We start from the raw sequence: 21,098 nt of genomic DNA, 5'->3' as shown, positions 1-21,098 counted from the left end.
ATTTGTAATATAATTCGTTTTATAACTAATTAATCATTAGTTATAATAATTATATATAACAATTAATCATAAGTTACACCCAGGGGGCATATATAGCTGTTTTGGAAGGAATTCTCTTATAAACTTCAGAGAGGGCTCATTTGATTGGAAATTGGAAGTTTTAGTTCAGTTTTTAAGAGCAAAAGTGATCAAAGGGCAACTAGCCCCTCCCTCACGCCCTTCCCCCCCTCAGATACATCAGATAAAAATTTTGAGGTAGCCATTTTGTAAAAAAAATAATCAAGGGTCAGATAACAAAACTCTGGGGTCAACACATGTTGTACAAACTTAATATGTGTAATATAATTCATTTCATAACTAATTAATCATTTGAAAAAAATAAGTTATTTAAAATCAATGAATCAATACATATGTAGAGAATTGACCTATGGCAATCTGTTCAGAAAATATTGAAAAAGTAGCCAATGAAAAACATTCACATTAAACCTTATTTTGTTTCAGACGGATGGATAAACCCATCCAATAAAAATTTGAGGTGACCGTTTTGTTACAAATAGTTCAAGAAATCAGATATTAAAACTCCAGAGTCAACACAAACCCCAGGGCAAAGAGACAAGCCTTTTAACTTATACTCATGGGATATATATGGTTCTTATAGAAGGGATACTTGTATAAACTTCAGAGAGGGCTCATTTGATTGAAAATAAAAAGTTCTAGATCACTTTTAAAGAGTCAAAAGAGACCAAAGCTTAATTAGTCCCCACACGCCCTTTTTCCCCAAACCCATTCGATAAAAATTTTGAGATAGTAATTTTGTTAAAAATAGTTCAAACATCAGACAGTAAAAACTCCAAGGTTGACACAAACCCATTTTTTTACTTTAATGTTGTTACTTTGATACCAGTTTTGTAACTTTGATGAATATTTGATTTTTTTTCAAGTTTGATTTTGAAATAAGGAATTTTTAAAAAATTAAAATTTTTTGCAATCAAAAACGAAAAAAAATTAATTTAAAAAAAAATTCCTAAAAATAAGTTTTTCAAAGAAAAGTAAAGGCCATTTTAAACTTAAGCTCAGATAAAAATACCTTTTAAAATTCAAACTCAAAACGACCAGAAATTATTATTAAAGAATAAATGAAACTCAAACCAAAAACCCAAAGCGCCAATGATACAGTAGATTTTAGACTTTTACAGTGAGAGAAGGAGGTCATACCCAAAATCTTGTTTGTAGTAATTTTTGTTTGTTTCAAGCTTGATTTGCATATTCAGTTTAAGTTTTACTCGTCTTAAGATTTATTTATTAATTTACATTAATATCTATTGCATGTTTGTTTGTATTGATTATTTATTTAATTTCTGTTTGTTTTAAGTTTCATTTTTACTTCAATAGGAAAATTGTTTTTTCGCTTTAAGCTTGATTTTCATATTCAATCTAAGCATTACTCGCTTTAAGATCTATCTATTCATTTATATTATTACTTGTTGTATATTTTTGCTATCATTGTTTATTTAATTTCTGTTCGTTTTGGGTTTCATTTATTCTTTAATAGTAATTTCTGGTCGTTTTAAGTTTGAATTTTAAAGGGTTTTTTTATCTGCTGAGCTTAAGTTTAAAATGGCCTTTACTTTTCTTTGAAAAACTTATTTCTCGGAAAGTTTTTTTTAATTAATTAGTAATAATAACTAAGGAGATGTCATTTTCAAATACTGTTTTTTATAATTGTAGTTGAAAGATTGAATAGTGAGGAAATGGGTAGACTAAACTATGGAAAAACAAATTGGAAGTAAAAAACGAATTCTGTTTCCAGAGGGGCTTGTCATTACTATTATCTTACTTATATTTTTGTAATTGTGGCGAGGGAGGGGGCACATAAACGAATCCAAGCATTAGGATAGGGGGCAGTAAACAGTTAAACTGTTAAGGATTCAGAAAATTTAATAAAAGGCAAATGTCAAGAAAATTATTTTTCGAATTTGACGCAGTAATAATGTCATTAGTAGCGTTTGCAGCCAAAAGGCTTTTACCCAAAACACAAATCTTCTGTTACCCAAATAGCAATGCATTGCTCATCTTATAATCTTGTATTTAAAAAATAACTTCTAACAATCAATCAATCACAAACAAAAAAAGTACGAATAACAATAGTTAAATCTTTTTGTAAGACAGTGTAGATAATTTTAAAGAATATTTTGGCCATATGTCAAAGGGCCGTCCTCAGCAATACAAAAATATATAAAAGAAAAAAGACTCACAACAACATGCGACCAATAAAACCAAAAAAGTGGAAATTCTTTCAAAACAATCCTAGCATCATTACTTCAGCGAAGTTCAACTAGGACTGATAAAAAGTAAGGTAAAACAAGACGATTCAATGAAATGAAAGAAAATAAATTAAAAACATGTTCTTATTGCTAATCCAGCCTTTTTGGCAGCTAACCTCAAAGGTCTTTTTGTAACTGGTTCTGTGTTAATGTCTATCGGTTTTTTAAAATATTTTGTAAGATCGTTTTTAATTAAATTTGTGTATAGAGCATTTAGTGTATATTCCCCCAAGTCCCTATTTAAGGAAATATTATTATTAATCTTAAGTCTGATTTCAATTGATTCTCGTACTACCTGCTTTATGCCTAGGTCATTGCTAATAAGGGCAGATTCATCAAAAAGTATATTGTGGTTAGGATTTTCAAAAATATGGCTGCCTAATGCAGAATCAGATGAAACAGTGGAAATATTAGAATTTAAAGCTTTGACAATATCATCTTTATGCTGTTGTATGCGCTTTTCTAAATTCTGGTGTGTTCTACCTATATAATATTTGCCACAATCGCATGGTATTTGATAGACCCCTCTTTGGCGAGTAACTGGGGTTTTATCTTTACCAGAATTTAGAAAATTTATTATTCTAAAATTATTTGTGAATACTACATGCAGATTATTTTTCGTGCAAACTTTTTTAAGATTTGTAGTGATTTTTGGGATATAGGGGAGGTAAATTATATTTAAGGGCTTGTCAGACATCTCACTTGGTAAGCTATCATTAATTTTACGGGAATGTCTTTTCAGTCTACAGTTGATTACATTATTAATAAATATCATAGGATACCCATTTCCAAAAAGTATGTCCTTGATAAAGTTTAATTCTGCTGTGATGTGGGAATCAGAACAAATATTTAGGGCGCGATCGACGAGGGATATTACGACTGCTCTTTTAACTTGAGGGGGTGGTTTGATGTAAAATGCAAATATCTATTATTTTGTGTTGGTTTTCTATAAATAGTAAAATTGAGTTTATCAAAGCTACGAATAACTAACACATCCAGGAATGGGATTTTATTTGCGATTTCAATTTCTAAAGTAAACTGTAAATTTCTATCATATGTATTAAGGTGATCTAAAAAACCCTTAAGCTCATTTTCCCCATAGTTCCAGAGTGAAATTACGTCATCCATGTACCGTCCCCAAAAGATATGTTTCAAAAAATACGAATCTAATGCCCAATTTTCAATATTTTCCACATAAATATTCGCCAGTAACCCGGAGAGGGGAGCGCCCATCGCTAAGCCCTTAATTTGCTGGTAAAAAGAATTGCGGAATTGGAAATACATTGAGTATTTGTTACAGAGTTTAACCAAGGTCATTAAGACATCACAATCTATTCCTGCTGCTGAAGCGTCTATTAAGTGACAATTTTCAGTGATTTTATTTTCTAATAAATGTTAAGATGCTGTGACATCAATATTTGTATACATTGAAACAACGTCAAAGCTACTTATAATTGTATTTTATGAGATATTTACGTTTTTGAGTTTTTCAACTAAATCTACCGAATTACATATATATGATTTTTGAGAGTAAAGCAAAGGTTTAAAGGCTGTACATAACCATTTCCCAATATTGGAGGTGGGGGCTTTCGTACAAGCTACTATGGGCCTTAAAGGAATGCCTTGCTTATGTAATTTTGGTAGACCATAAAACTTTGGGCAAAAGCTACCAGGGGGGACAAATTTATTGTATAGCTGTGGAGTAATTTTACCATTTTGTTTTAAACTTTTTAATTCATTTATAATTTTGTTTGCAAATTGATCAGTATGATCGTGGGTTGTAGTTCTATATGTTGTCTCGTCATTTAAATGAGAATAAATTTTTGTATCGTAATCTGTCGTATCCATGACAACCAGAGAATTGCTTTTATCTGCTTTAGTTATAATAATGGATGAATCTTTACGGAAATTAGATAGTATTTTTATGTCATACAAATTATTTGGTTTTTTATTGGCGGGAAAATTAATCTTTTTTTGATTATTGTAAAGGGTATCTATAAGACTAGCCCTAACTTCATCTGGGTTGGGTATAGATGTATAAAATTTGTGTACCGAGGATTCTAGAGCAGAAATTAAATCTGCCACAGGGACATGTCTTGGAAGAAAAGAGAATTTTGGACCTTTTTCGAGAACTTGAATTTCCTTTGGTTCAAGCGTTCTAGAGGATAGATTAACAATAGCCGGTCCAGGAGTGAAACTTAGAGTGTAAGTAGGGCTATTTCTCGAAAATTTATATCTGATGTTTTCCAATTTCTTACTAAGTCGTTCCCTTGATAAGCTGAGATCATGGCTAAAAACATTTCTTTCCAACCGATCAACCTGGCTAAAATCAACAGATGACAAATTTTCAAATATTATTTTTTTTAAGTATTTCATTTCATAGTACATTATATATCTTTTGTGTTTTTGTCTTTAATGAGGTGGGTTAATGTTTTAAATTGTAGTGTGTGAGAAAATTGCTCTTCTTTCAGGGTATTTTAGTGTAATCTGAATATTAAAGACTTGGGAATAAGATTTTCAATTTTACAAGATTCTAATAATTTTTGCTGGTTAATGATATTAGCATGTTTTTTGCCTAAATTAATAAAGTAAAAGATATCATTGGTCAATTGCTCCCCATAAGCAAGACGAAAATAGCGACGAAGACCACACTGCCTTTCCATCTCAAACAACAAAAGTACGAAGAACAAAAGGGAAATCTTTTTGTAAGACAGTGGAGATAATTTGATCAATCAATCAATCATTTATTACCCACAACTACAAGACAATAAGTAGTGCAAGTGGAGTATAAACATAATAACAAAAAAGAACATCAACAAACACTAGCAATTACATTAAACTAAGAAAAGAACTATAAAAGACCATGGTCAGGGCCAATATTACAAAATGTATCAGCAGAAAGCTTTTTGTGTAGGTCACCGAGCTTTTGAGTTACATCTCTAACATAGAAATTTTTAACTAGATACCAATTTCTAGTCCATGGTGGCAGAGAAAGAAGAAATTTGCAAAATTTGAAATATGTAACTTTAATCTTTTTTAAATCCTTTAGCTTAAGAACAGAATGAACACCTAAAAAATAAAGCACAGAATGATCAGAAAAAGTGGTTTGCTCCAATTTTTGAATAACTGAACTGAATTTTTCTTACTGAATCAGCAACAATCTGTTTACGAAAAAGAGCTAGAGAATTAAAAACAGTAATACCAAGCCACCGAAAGGAAGAGACAGAAAGTACAGAAAATTCATTACATACCAGAGGAGTAGACGAAGACAGATTATAAGATAAGAATTCACACTTGTCAAGATTCAGGGATAGACCAATATTTAGGAAAGACTGAGAAACTAAGGAAACCATTGCAGAAAGAGCTGATTTAGTACAACTAATCAACAGAATGTCATCAGCATAGGCAATGTAGGAAATATCAGTAGAACCAGAAAAATAAGTGCCTGAAATCTTTTCCAGAACAGTAGAAATACAAATTTTGAAAAGGGTTGGTGATAAAACACCTCCCTGCCTAACGCCTCGAAGCACTTTCATAGTTGTTTCTGGAGAAGATTTCAGGCGGAGGTAAGAATTAGAATACGAAAACCATAGAAGGTAAATAACCAAAAAACTAACACCAGAAGAAGCCAAAGAAAAGAAAAGTTGGTTATGAACAACAGAGTCAAAAGCCTTTAAAAGATCAAGTGTACAGAGATATACGCCTTTACCCTTAGAAGAATTAGAAAGAAGAATAGAAGAAAGGACACGATGAGCATGTTGGCACCCCACACCAGATCTGGAATCAAGTTGATTTTCACCAAAGAAAGAAATATTTTGAATTAGACTAGGTAAAATAATATACTCGAAGACCTTGCTAATATTGCAAGAAACAGAAACTGGACGGTAAGAAGAGTAATCTGTTGGCGGTTTACCTCTTTTTAAAATTGAAGTCACGCTTCCACGCAAACAGCTTTCTGGGACAACAGAAGATGCCAAGCACATTTGAAACAAAAGCGCAAGATGTGACACAAGTTCAGCACATTGGGGAGTTAGATGCTTTTTAGATATACCATCAGCATCAATAATTACCAATATCAGCATCAGCATCAATGTTTACCAAAATTTTTTACAATGATATTTGCCTGTCTCTTTGTACTTCTATGCAATTATTATTCCTTCCTGAGTTTTAATTGTATAATGTATGACCCAAAAAAAATATAAATACTGTAAAATCTGTTTGTTTTCTAAGCATTGCAAATGAAAATTCAGCAAGTGAAAATGCTACCTCATCTATACTAATACGTTCTCATAATTGAAGATTTCATGAATGTATGAGCCTATTACCCAATGCAGGGCGAATGAAATATCCATATGAACTAAATCATAAACAGTTGGTTTTTCACAGGGAAATATAGATTGCTATAGAGCAAGTTTTTTTTTATTTTCTATTATTTTTTTTTAACTGCTAGGTTTTTAGAACTGTAAGACCAATAGTAACTTAAACTTGACAGGGAAAATTCTCTGCCCTAGGGGCTGAAGAGTTTAAGTCATCCCCAGAGGTATAGTTATTGGAGCTTTCAACTATGCAGAATAAAATCTCTATTTCCTAATTTTGATTGGAGGTCTTTAGGGAGAGGCGAATAAAAAAGAGACATATCTGAGGCCTTGGTTGGCCTCCAGTCACTTGTAACTTGTGAAAAGGGCACTAGAACTTTCGATTTTCAACGAAATGAGCCTCTTCTGAAGTTTCTATGACAACTTCTTCCATACAAAGTGGCTCGGTGAAAGGTTAATTAAATAAATGGAAAATATGTACCACCTACTCTTTTCTTTACTTAGGCAGCGCTATTGTGCTGCCAGAACTGAGGAAAATCACCTCATAAGTGTGATCAAAATGTCAGTCTCTAAATCTTTACCTACCTTCCTAATCTAAAATGGGGTAAAGATACAGATTAGGGACCAACAAAACATACATCATAGGCAGCGCAATCGCGCTGCCTAAGTTAAGAACGATGTTGGCACAAGGTATTATTTTTTATTTATTTTTTTTCCATACCAGGGCACTTCGTATCAAAGGAGTTGTTGTAGAAACTTCGAAAAGGGCTCATTCGATTGGAAATTGGAGTGGCTAGTGCCATGGGTGCCCATAAGCTGAATTCCAGGGGGGGGGGGGCAAACTTCGTCTAATTGCAACTTTTAATGCTATATAATAGAAAACTCATAACAAAAATATAAAAATAAGGCAGCATCATTCAGCCAGGGGGGGCAAGCGCCCCCCCCCCTGCCCCCCCATATGGGCGCCCATGGCTAGTGCCCTTTTTAATAGTCGAAAGTGATTGGAAGGCAACTAACACCCCTTCCACGCCCACTATTTCCCCAAACACATCCAATCAAAATTTTGAGATTGCCATTTTGTTCAGCGTAGTTGATTTCCAGATAGAAAATATGTTTTTGAGGAGGACACTCCCCCACAACCCTCAGGGCAAGGGTTTTTAGTTATGCCCTGGGGACATATAAGAACGATGTTTGCACAGTGTATTATTTATTATTTTTTTCCTCTAGACCAAGGCACTTCATATCGAAGAAGTTGTCGTAGAAACTTCGAAAAGGGCTCATTCAATTGGAAATTGGAGTGGCTTGTGCCCTTTTTAGTAGTTGAAAGTGATTGGAAGGCAACTAACACCCCTTTCGGGCCCACCATTTCCCGAAACAAGTCGAATCAAAATTTTGAGATAGCCATTTTGTTCAGCATAGTCGATTTCCAGATATAAATTATGTTTTTGAGGAGGACATTCCCCCACAGCCTTCAGGGCAAGGGTTGTAAGTTATGCCCTGGGGGCATATAAGGTTTTTATAGAAAGCATTGTCATAGAAACTTCAAAAAAGGCTCATTTGATTGGAAATTCAAAGGGCTAGTGCCCATTTTTAATAGTTGAAAGTGATTGGAGGGCAACTAACACCCCTCTCACGCCCACCTTTCCCCCAAACACATCCAATCAAGATTTTAAGATAGCCATTTTATTCAACGTAGTTGAAAGTTCTGAAAATTAGATCTTTGAAGATAACAACCCCTCCAAAGCCCACAGGGCAAGGGTTGTAAGTTATTCCCTGGGGGCATATAAGTTTTTATAGAACGTGTTGTCGTAGATTCTTCAAAAAGGGCTAATTCAATTGGAAATTGAAATGGGTAGTGCCCTTTTTAATAGTCAAATGTGATTGGAAGGCAACTAATACCCTTCCACGCTCACTATTTCCCCAAACACATCCAATCAACATTTTAAGATATCAAATTTTGTTCAGCGTAGTTAATTTCCAGATAGAAATTATGTTTTTGAGGAGGACACTCTCCCACAGCCCTCAGGGCAAGTGTTTTAAGTCATGCCCTGGGGGCATATAAGAACGATGTTGGCAAAATGTAGTATTTATTATTTTTTCCTTTAGACCAGGGCACTTTGTATTGAAGAAGTTGTCGTAGAAACTTCGCAAAGGGCTCATTCAATTGGAAGTTGGAGTGGCTTGTGCCCTTTTTAATTGTCGAAAGTGATCGGAAGGCAACTACAGCCCCTTCCCCGTCCACCATTTCCCGAAACACATCCAATCAAAATTTTGAGATAGCCATTTTGTTCAGCATAGTTGATTTCCTGATAGAAATTATATTTTTGGGGAGGAAATTCCCCTACAGCCCTCAGGGCAAGGGTTGTAAGTTATGCCCTGGGGACATATAAAGTTTTTATAGAAAGCGTTAAAGAAAGGAATTAACATGAGTAGGGCTCAAAACCCCTATGCCTTCCCAAGGCCAGAACATAATTTGCACTTTACTGAAAAAAATACAAATGAATGTGCATTCTCGGCCTAATATACATTTACCGACATTTAGTAATCAAAATGGTAATATTAGGCTAATTTATTTATTAAAGTTATAAAAGTAAAAACATTTATATTTTTTCAGTAAAGTGCAAATTATGTTCAGGCATTGGGAAGGCATAGGGGTTTTGAGCCCTACTCATGTTAATATCTGCTCGTTTTGAGTTTGACTTGGTTATTTATTGTAATTTCTGTTTGTTTCGGGTTTCATTTATTTATCGATGCTGATTTATGGTAGTTTCACGTTTGGGAGATTATTTGATTTTATTTTTGCTCATTTTTGGTTTAATAGTTCTTTACTTTTCTTTGAAAAACTTATTTTGTGGAAAAAGTTTTTTTTTAAATAAATATCTGAAAAAGTGGGTTCTACAGATTTCAACCTTTAGCAGAACATTGGGTCATATTAGGAGCCTTTCAAGGCTGCCAAAATTTTTGGAAAAAGGCATTAAAATCATCAGATGGAACCATCGAAGCCACCTGAGGAACTATAATTTCATTATGGTTCCTGAAGTTGTCATAGGAACTTCGGAAGAGACTTTTTTGGTTCTAAATTAAAAGTTCTAGTGCCTTTTCCATATGTTACAGGTGATTGGATAACAACCAATCCTCCAGCTATGTGATATTTTTACTGCCCTCTCCCCTAAGACATCCAAACAAAATTTGAAGATCAAGATTTTGTTTTGCATAGTTGAAAGGTCCAATAACTATGCCTCTGGGGATGACATAACCCCCACAGCCCCTGGGGAACGGGATTTTCCTGTTGTTTACATATAGGATTTGCTATTGGGGAAGGGAATATTTATCTTCTTACTGTAGCAACTGATAGTTACTAAATAGTAACTACAACCAATTAAACATTGTTAGTGTGCTTCCATTAGACTTATCGTTGTTCTTTAAACTCTTGTTGATTTATGTTTTCTTCTGCATCTCTAGCTATTCTATTGGCCTATTCTTTTCGTTCTTTAGCTATTCTTTCTTTCTCTCTTTCTTTTATTGCGGCCTCTCTACGATTTTCTCTTTCTATCCATTCCTGTATAAACTTTTCAACATTCGATTTTTGTATATTATGACTTGAGTCGGAGCTCTTTGAGGTAGTTCGTCTCTTCGATTCCGGAAGACGGCACATTTTGTTGCTCAATTGGCATTATCTCTCTTCAATAGTATAGTCAAATTTTCAACTAATACGAACATACGCACGATATTTGTCAGTAATATCACTTAATCAATTAACCAACCACTTGTAGCAAACTCAATAATTGCCTCACAGCAAAATTGACGATTCGCAATAAACTATTTCAAATTATCAGCAACGAGTAATGATTTCAAATACATCAAAGCACTTTACTTCTCGTAATCTCCTGACAAATTCTTTCTTTTTAATTAGCGGGCTGTGTTTCTCACGCTATTCCGTCGCCTCTTATATTGATTCTTAAGATTTTATTAATCTAGCTAGGTTACGTACATTCAGATAAAAATCTGCAATAATTTAATTAATTCTGTCTTTTTTCTGTGCAATTTTTTAATAGCCTACTACAGTAGGCTAAATTAACTCGTATCATTAGAAAACGCGGAATCCTTTAGCTATTTCCTGATAGCTTTCCTTAATTGACTGCCACCACTGTTTGATGTGGAAAGCTTGTGAGCCACCACTATTTGTACTGGATGCCTTGGGGCTACCAGATATTTGATATGGTATACTGTAGGCTACCACTCTTTGATCTCTAAGGACACACCAGTGCTGCTCGTGTTTCCGCTAGAGTATAGTAACGTGATTGAGCGCTTAAAAGGGTTCTGCAATTTCTTCGCGCACTGGTGTTGCAAGTATGTGTGTGAAACATATATTACCTTTTCAAGGGCTAAACTTTTGGCCAAGGGTGCCACAACCGGTGTCACCACCTCTTTGGAGGGTAAACGGACCCTCCTGTCGATACATTAATGACGATACTTCTCGAAAACTCTTTTTCTACCCTGCCTGGGTTTTGGGAAAGATAATCTCACACGGTTTGGGAAAGTAACCCCTTTTAATCTTTAAATGTCAACCCCAACAAAAAATGTATCTACAAACTCCATAAACGAACTCTCAAAATAAACTTTGCAGTCTAGAAACAAACTAAAAACAAACTCACTGTATTAGCACAAAACAAGCATGTATTGAGTTGGTCCCCAGAATGATTCTAGCCAATCCGCTAAATTAAAGTTCAAACCACTAGCTTCTTTTGAATAATATTATCTATTAATGGCCTATGTCAAACATACAGAAATATATTTTAGCCTGAAAGTTTGCTTCTATTGAGATTACTGGCTTGGCAACGAGAATTTCCTCTGAAATTATATCCTCTGAAATTATATCCTCTGAAATTATACTGTGTGTAAATGTGATCAAAAAGGAAACGGGTCATTTATCTTCAAAGAAAAGGGCCAGAGCCCCAACATGTCTGTTAAAAATTGATTTTATAAAGTTATAGCAGCAAATTCACAGGCCCTTTAAACCATATACACTTTAAAGGATAGTTATCACGTGAATTTATGAAAAAATAATGATAATTGTATATTCTAATGAAAGGCAAATAGCTCCTCATTGGGGGTTTATTGGATGTAATCCCAGCCGTTCCCATGCTGGGTACCTAGGAAGACGAAAACGGATAACAATTGAGAAACAAAATAGCCTATTTCCATTCATAGAGTTATTTGAAAAATACCTAAACTTAGCCTTCTTGTGATTAAATGCATTATTATATTCAGGAACGAAAGGGCAATCAAGAGGAAATTGAGGATAGTGCGGGTTGCGTATAAATCAAAGAAGAAGAAGAAGAATTCGAACTTAGGGTGTAACTTAGGCTTAATTTTTTCAATATTCAGCAACAACAGCAACCTTATAAGAAAATCGAAATATATTTTCTTGTGATTATTATCGCTTCTAATCAGCAGTTGTACCAAACCTATCCTGCTCAAGTCATCCTCAGGGCTATACTGTGGTGTTTATCCTCCCCATAGTATAGTGCAGACGGTTTGATATCATCTATTTTCCCTTCTTGTTTTAGTTTTATTTTTGTGTTTAAAGCTTTTTCCAAGCGGCAATGTTAATAAGCCCTCCAAAAAAAAACGTCCCTCCAGATACCACGTCAAAGTCCATAGTGAAAGATACCCATCTTGGCTGGTCAAGCGCATTATATGAAAGTTATAATGGCTGACCCAATTCGGAGAATCCGGCATAGACAGCTGTAGATCCTAATGCAACCATAAATGATGACAATGGGTTTCAAGAGGTCCTCTCTAGAAGCTCTAAAAAAAGGAAAAAAATCTCCCCAATTAAAAGCATTTCCCCTCTCCCTGCCCAGGATCCTCCCTCCAAAAACTTAGGAATTTACCTTAAAATTACTCCCACTACCCACTTTGAAATAAAAATGATCACTGCAATAAGAGTTGCAATTTTTAAATTGCTAAAATCAATGTTCTCTCTTAACATTAACCGTGATGGATCCCTGCTAATAGCTGTAGAAGATCAGAAATCAGCAGATACAGTAATTAACCTTAAATCCCTTCTGAATATCCCAATTATTGCATCTAATTGGAACCCAAAACAATCACCAACAAAAATTGTAGTTTTTAATGTTCCCCCAGAGATATCTACTCAGGAGTTAAAAGAAGGCCTCTCAGATAGGGCTGGAAACACAATCCCAGTTGAGGATGTTACCCAACTTGGAAAACCTAACTCTACTGGCATAAAAACTAGTAGATCCTTCTTATTCACACTACTACTACTACTACTAACTACTAACAACTCATCGCAGCACCAAGCCGCCTGAGGCCAACACAGCTACGCACGCTCCTCCTCCACCCCAATCTATTCAAAGCCTCCCTTTTTACACTCGTCCATGAAGTTCCCATTTCCTTTAAATCTGTCTTTATGACGTCCTCCCAACCCAGACGGGGACGACCTGCTTTCCGTTTAGCCCTAGATGGTTGGCCGAAAAGAACAATCTTCGGCAATCTGTCATCCTTCATCCGAACAACATGCCCTAACCACCTCAACCTTTCTTTCATTATAGACCTAGAAAGCGGTATTGAACCACATTTTTCGTATAGCCTATTGTTTGAAATACGGTCAGTCAGCCGGGTACCCAGAACAATCCTTAAGCAATTTCTCTGGAAAACATCTAGCAAATCTTCATCCGCGTTTCGGAGCGTCCATGCTTCAGAGCCATATTTGACCACTGTCATCACTGTAGCTTCTAAGATTCTAATCTTGGTTTGTAGACTTATCTTCCTATTCTTCCAGACTTTTTTTAACTGTGAAAAAACACCCTGAGCCTTGGCTATTCTATTTTTAATATCTTCACTGCTCCCACCATCTTTACTAATAATACTACCAAGGTAAGTGAAACTGCCCACCTGATCAATCTTTTCATTACCCAACATCACCTTTTCATCTTCACTTATTCCTAGCCTTAGTGACTTGGTCTTCCTAACATTAATTTTCAAGCCAATTCTAGCACCCTGAAATTGCAAAACCTCTAAAACTTCATTCATTTTGTTCACACTTTCATCTAGGATGCTTAAATCATCAGCATAATCCAAGTCCAGGAGACTTTTTCCTCCCCATTTGATTCCGTGGTCTCGCATTGCCTTTCCTGTGCTCCTTAAGACAAAGTACATTAAAGTAACACATAGAAAAAGGGGTGAGACACAGTCCTCCTTAACTCCTGATTCGATACAAAATCAGCTGCTAACCTCACTTCCTACCTTAACTGCATCAGTGATATTCTCGTACACAGCACTGATAACTTTAATGTATTTGTCTGGTATACCATACAAGGATAAAACCTTTACTAAAGCTTCTCTATCAACAGAATCGAACGCTTGCTCATAATCTATAAAACTGAGGACCATAGGTGTTTGAAAACTTAGGCACTTCTCAATTATTAACCTAAGAGTGAAAATTTGGTCAACACATCCTCTACCTTTTCTAAAACCGCACTGCTCTTCTCTTAAAACTTTGTCTACGGCATCTCTCAGTCTAAAAAGTATCATATTACTAAGCAATTTGCTACCTACAGAGACCAGACTAATGCCTCGATAATTACCACACTCACTTTTATCACCTTTCTTATAAAGTGGCTTAATTAAGGTTTTCCTAAAATCATTAAGTACTTCCCCTTTTTCAAAAATCATATTCATAATCTCCAATACTTATTTCTAACCTAAGAGCCACCATATTTAATAAACTCATTTACTACCCTATCAGTACCTGGAGCCTTATTATTATTTAATACTTTTAGTACTGTTTCTAATTAATCCTAAAAAAACAAATCTTAATTCACATCCAAGGTATAAAAAACTTTTTCATTTTAATCTATATTTTTTCCTTCAACTCTATCTCGGTTAAGCAAATTCTCAAAATGTTCGGCCCATCTATCTTTATCTTTTGTCTTATCGCTAATTGCCACCCCATTCCTATCTTTAACTGGGACAAGTCCGGATTGACTACTACCTCTCAATTTGTTAACGTGCCAGTACAATATTTTACTATTATGCCGTCTAGCTGCATCTTCTAAATCCTCGGCAATTTTATCCATGGCCTCCACTTCACACCTCCTTAGTTCATATTTCAAGGCTTTCTCCACTTTCTTTACATTTCTTTTGTTTTCATGTGATCTATCACTCAGATAATTCTTGTATAAGTCCTTTCTCCTGTCTATTAAACTTAAAGCTTTTTCACTAATATTCTTAGCTGCAGTTCTAGCTTTCTTCCCTAATACACCTTCAGCAACTTCACAAATTATTTTTCTAAAATTATTCCAACCATCTTCCACATTATCAAATTTTAAACTCTCAAGTTTAGTATTCAACTGTTCCTGGAAAGTTTCTCTCAAATTCTCATCCTGGAGTCTACTAACATCATAACTTCTCGGGAGGTAATTACCCTTCCGATATTTCAGCTTTAAATTAACCCTTGACACTACTAGATGGTGATCTTTACTTTTAACATAAATAACAGCACTCCTGTATACCCTAGTATCTTGTATTGATCCAACCAGTCTTCGATTTACTATAACACAATCAATAAGGTTTGCTGTCTTACCATCACGTGAATACCATGTTAGCTTATGAGCCATTTTATGACCAAACACCGTATTGGTTATAACTAGATTGTTATACCTACAAAATTGCAAAATTCTGTATCCATTACTGTTTTCTTTTCCTACACCAAATTTACCTAAGCTGGGATACCATCTATCCTTATTTCTACCAACCTGGGCGTTAAAATCTCCCAGCAATAACATCATATTTCTACGTGGGACCTTGTCTATTTGATCCTGTAACTGTAAGTAGAATTCATCTGAGTCACTAGTATTTCCATCAGTCGGTTCTACAGGGGCGTATACTACTATAACTGATACCTTGAACTTACTAGTCATAAAATGAGCAATTAGTATTCTATTATTAATACCTTCCTAGCCTAAACCAGACTTAGCGGCTTCCTTATTCATCATGAGCCCTACTCCCTGTCTATGTAACCCATCCTTCCTGCCTGAGTAAACAAATTCTATATCACCTATTTTCATACTTCCCACCCCTGGGATAAGAGTTTCTGAAACTCCTAATAGATCCAGTTCGAATTGTCTGAATTCGTCAGTCAAAATGTCGATACGATAGTCATTTTTTAATGTCGTTACATTCCAAGTTCCAATCTTCATGTTCTTTAAATCATTGAAATTTTTTTCGCCTCAGGAAAAGCAATGATCCCGGAGACCAGTGCAGGACGGGGATCACATATCTTCTCAAGTCTACACCGAAGTGCTTAAGCCGGCTTAGAACCGAACAGCAAGACGTCCCTGGGACCTCCAAGAATGGAGGCTGTGTGCAATCCTGGGCACATCTTGGTCACAACATGGTTTGCAGCGCTTGGCGATGCTCTTCTATCAACAAGAGTCGAAATCCTGCACAGACAATCTCAAGCCTATTACCTCCGACTCATTATATATTCATGCCTACAAATATTATGCTACTACGGGGAGGCAACCCGTAATAGCATAATAGCGTAATAGCGTAATAGTGTATTCACACTAAAGGATAAAATTGATATCCCAGAAAAATTATTCCTATTTGGGCAAATCAAACCACACAAGGAATACAAACCTAAGCCTATTCAGTGTCAGAAGTGTTTCAAACTGGGACACGCAACAAACAAATGCAGTGAAATTCTCCAAGAGTGTAGTACTTGTAAATCTTTCCATCCTATAGAGCTGACAACTTGCAACAACACTCAGCCTACATGCATCAATTGCAAAGGCCCACATGACTCTACAAATAAATCACTATGCCTTGCATACAAGAAAAGAGCTCTAACACTCCAAATATCAACAGAGAAGGCCATCCCATACCCCTTTGAAGCAAAGGAAGCAAATGCTGCCCAACAATACCAAATAAAGCCTGTAATGAAACCAACCAAAACCCCCAAGTCAAATGCCCCAAATGCATCAAGCACCCCATATAAAACAATATCTTCTAAGCCCCCTAGCTCAAAGCCCGATCAGAAGGAATCATCAAGCCAGCAAGCCTCGTTTTCCAGTGAGATGAGGCCAGCCTGGCCCTCCCTCCCAAGAAGAAACAAACCAGAAACACTACCAGGAATAAATCCCTTAACCAACAAACAGGATGCACTACCAAAAATGCAATCCCCAAATATATTCTTATTCATTCTAAACTGTAATGCAATTCAGGCCATGAACATACATCAATTACAGAAAACAAAAATTATTGCAGAATTGGCAAAACTCTACATCCCAGATGATATGCTCATTCAAGCAAAAAAAGATCTTGCTTTACTTTTAACAAAGCTGAACATTGATACACAGTCATATGAAGAATAAATCAACAACACAACATTTATCTATACTCCAATGGAATGTAAGATCACTCACAGAAAATAAGTTAATGAACTAATATCATTTATGAATAATAATTCCATTAATATTGCTTGCCTCCAGGAAACTCATTTAACCCAAAATCAACAAATTAAGTCTCTGGGATACACTATCCTGATAAATGATAGATCTTCAGATAGAAAAGGAGGTGGTGTAGCTTTATTAGTTAATAATAATATAAAATTTTGTGGCATCAATTTTCCAGATTTTGAAAATGATGTTGATGTAATTGGTATAAGTGTTTGGCTGAATAATTTAAAAACCTACATAATAAGCTTTTATAACCCTAATGGCCAAACTACAGATGCCAAGGATTTCTTTAATTATATAAATAATTCTAATATGTTAAAAAATATCATTATTTGTGGTGATTTAAATGCCCACAGCCTTTTGTGGGGGAATAAACCAGCAAATAAAGCTGGTAAATTTATTGAGCATATGACTTCAAATAATAATGAATTAGCTGTTGCTACCCCTCCAAACCTGAATACATATTTTAACCCCAAAAGTGGCAAATTCTCCACAATTGACCTACAAATTGTGTCTTTAAATTTTTTGAACAAAATTTACATAAATAAAACTGATAGTCTATGTACAGACCACTTTGCTATAGTTTGCTCCCTAAATGAACCTGCTGAAACTTCATCTCATACCTCCAAATATATCAACACTAAAGCAAATTGGTCTATTTTCCAAAATAAGCGCTAAATGATGAAATCACAAGTTTCACCCAAAGTTCATGTATTTCTAACACAACAGTTGACACACATGCTGAAGCCTTGACATCTTTACTAATAAATACAGCTAATCATGCTATCCCCAGGAAAACATCTAAGAAAATATTCCCTAAACAAATTCCTAAAGCATGGTGGACAAATGAGTGCCTAAATAAATGGAGGATAAAAAAGGCAGCTAGGACAGAATTCATAAAAAAACCAACACCTACTACATATTTTAAAAAATTACAAGCAGAATCTAATCTAAAAAGGACTATAATAGATGCTAAATATAAATACTGGAATAATTTTGCAAATAATCTCTCCAGAGAAACGCATGAGCCAATTATACATAAAGTCATAAGCCACATATGTGGGAAAAAGACTTCTCCCAACCCACTCCTGTATGAGCTTATACATAATAATACCCATTATGACAATGATATTGAAAAGGCTAACCTATTTGCAATTCTTTTTGTTAATAAGCTAACATCAAATAATCAAAGCAAACTGTACACAATTCCTATGAACCCTAGTTACCAACCACGCCCAGGATCCGAGTACATAACTAATCCATTTTCAATCCAGGAATTGAATAATGCAATACATCATATTAGGTCCAAAACTAGCAGCAGCTATGACAATATACACCCTACAAGGATAAAGAATCTCACAACCTCATACAAACAAAAACTGCTAAATTGTTATAATCACGCTTGGGCAACTTCTAGGTTCCCTAATGTATGGAAATGTTCGTCCCTTTTACCAATCCTAAAGAAAAATAAACCAAAAGATAACCCTGAGTCTTATAGGCCCATAATGATTACACCTGTGATGGGGAAAATAATGGAGAAAATGATTTATCAGAGACTCCTCTGGTTTGTTGAAAAAAATAACATGATCCCACACACTCAAACTGGATTCAGGAAATACCACTCCTCAACAGATGCTTTCATTTTCCTAACAAATGCAATATATGAATCTTTCTCAAAAAATATCCTAGTGGCAGCTTTCCTAGATTTTGAAGGAGCATATGACAATTTGAACCACCAAATCCTTTTAAATAAACTTGCAAACATTGGAGTACCTCCTAAGCTAGTATCCTTTATTAAATCCTTCATATAAGTGCGAAGTTTCATTGTTTGTGTTGGTTAAGCCTCTTCACCCCAAAAGACAATATCCAAAGGCCTACCTCAGGGAGCAGTCCTCAGTTGCCTCCTATTTGCCCTATATCTCTGGGACATGAACCTACCCCATACGAATCTACAATATGCTGATGATCTGGTGCTATGGTCATCTGGCAACACCTTTCAGATAGCACAGTCAAATCTGCAAAAGTCACTTTTCCAGTTTGAAAAATTCTCTCAACATTCAGATTTACCCATTGCACCCACCAAGTCAAAAATAATCCAATTTCACAGGAAGCGAAACCATGTTAATGCAAAACTAACTCTAAATAAAACAACTATTCCAGAAGATAATAATATTAATTACCTAGGTCTCATGCTTGACCAAAAACTTAATTTCCACCTCCACATTTCAAACACAATAAAAAAATGCTATAGAAAAGCAAATATACTAAAGAGACTTCTTTCCACACCCTGGGGTTGTAAGGAGAAAACCTTACTCCAGTTTTATAAATCACATATAAGACCCCATATTGACTATGGGCTCATTGTCTATGGTGCATGTGCAAAGACCCAGATGCAAAAAATTGAAACAACACAAAATGATATAATACGTCTCATATTTGGTCTTAGGAAACCCACAAGCACCAAGTTTCTGCTTATGGAGAGTGGATTAACAACAATAAGGGAGAGACGTAGCTTTCTCTTGATAAAATATCTTACAAGAAATGAATCAAAAAGCTCACACACATTACATAATTGGTTAAGAAATCCAGCCATGTATAGAGGTATTGCAGATGAGTATGCCAATATTCAAATTAAGTTCCCTGTACCAGCAAAGTCTATTGCACCTACTTTCCCCCAATCCCCTCCATGGAATTGGTCATTTCCCATAATAAATACTGAATTTTCAAAATGGAATAAAGATTTAACCCCCATTGCTTTTGTTCAGAAAAAATTTGCAGAACTTAATACAATTACCTATAAAAATCACTTCCAAATATTTGTTGATGGGTCAAAAATGAATGAGAAGGTTGCAAGTGGCGTTTTCCTTCCTCACCTGAAAATTGCAATGGGAGAGAGATTATTTAATAATTTATCTATAATGTCTGCTGAGTTAAATGCCATAATCATGGCATTAGAACACCTTAAGCAAAACCAATCTTTGATTGAAAATTCGAATAATATTATCATCTATTCCGACTCTTTATCAAGCCTTGAGTTGCTGGCCTAAGCTCCTCAATATAAGTTGGACATTGTCACTTATCATTGTCTCATTATTATTGATAATCTTGCTTCAAGTGGCATAAAAACTTACTTTCAGTACATTCCTAGCCACTCTGGCATAAGTGGCAATCATCAGGTTGATGAAATAGCAGAAAATGCTATAAATATTGACCAGCCAAGTGGGAGACCAATCCCAATTAGAGATATTTACCGATGGAGGCTATCAGATAATAATTTTAATAAGATTAATCCTATCCTTTCCCCCTTTCCCAATAAGTATCTTTCTAAAATTTATCATAGAATTCGTTCTGGAACAAATGGACTAAATTTCCTTGCATTCTCATATAACCTTTCTAATTCAAGTGGTTCAATTCCCCTGTCCCCTCTTTGCAGGCATTGTAATATGAATAATGAAACAATTGACCATTGACTATTTGAATGTAATATGCTGACGTCTGCACAACATACCTTGCTTTCTAAACTGTTAAAATACTTCAAACACCACAAAATCCAACTATCAGCCAAGAGCCTAGCCAACTATACCTGCACACAGAGTATAGAAATCGACATCTATCATCTTATATTTGAACTCCTAGAGTCGAAAGATCTGCTGAAAGATATCTGAATATATCTAATAAATATGAGGCAATCAAGCCAGTAGCTCTGTAGCCCACAGAGTGAAGCAAAAGGAAAAGGGCTAAATAGTGTTACTTAAAACCCCGCCTGCTGTTAAATATAAGAAGAAGAATCAAAAATAAGTTCGCCCAAAAAAAAAAAAAAAAAAAAAAAAAAAATCGTGGTGAACGAATCTTGCATTGATTCAACTTTATGAGAACGTTGGTGGTGTCTTGAAAATAAATTTAAAGTCAGTTTGGTCGAAGGTTATCTGGAAGCAAGGGAAACTAACCTTACAATAACAAACAGTCATCTA

The 21,098-nt window shown here is 35.1% G+C and overlaps 1 protein-coding gene across 1 annotated transcript in view; it reads left to right on the top strand.

Moving 5' to 3' along the window:
* The window catches only part of LOC148951184 (angiogenic factor with G patch and FHA domains 1-like), a 63,063-nt gene that overhangs the window by 5,034 nt on the left and 36,931 nt on the right, over window positions 1–21,098 (top strand). The window lies entirely within an intron of this gene.

Source organism: Artemia sp. Qi Xiang Cuo, chromosome 6, assembly GCF_049724085.1.
Source record: "Artemia sp. Qi Xiang Cuo chromosome 6, ASM4972408v1, whole genome shotgun sequence".
Taxonomy (NCBI): Eukaryota; Metazoa; Arthropoda; class Branchiopoda; order Anostraca; family Artemiidae; genus Artemia; species Artemia sp. Qi Xiang Cuo.
The sequence above is the reverse complement of the archived record's forward strand: the minus strand, read 5'-3'. Positions and strand labels throughout refer to the sequence as shown.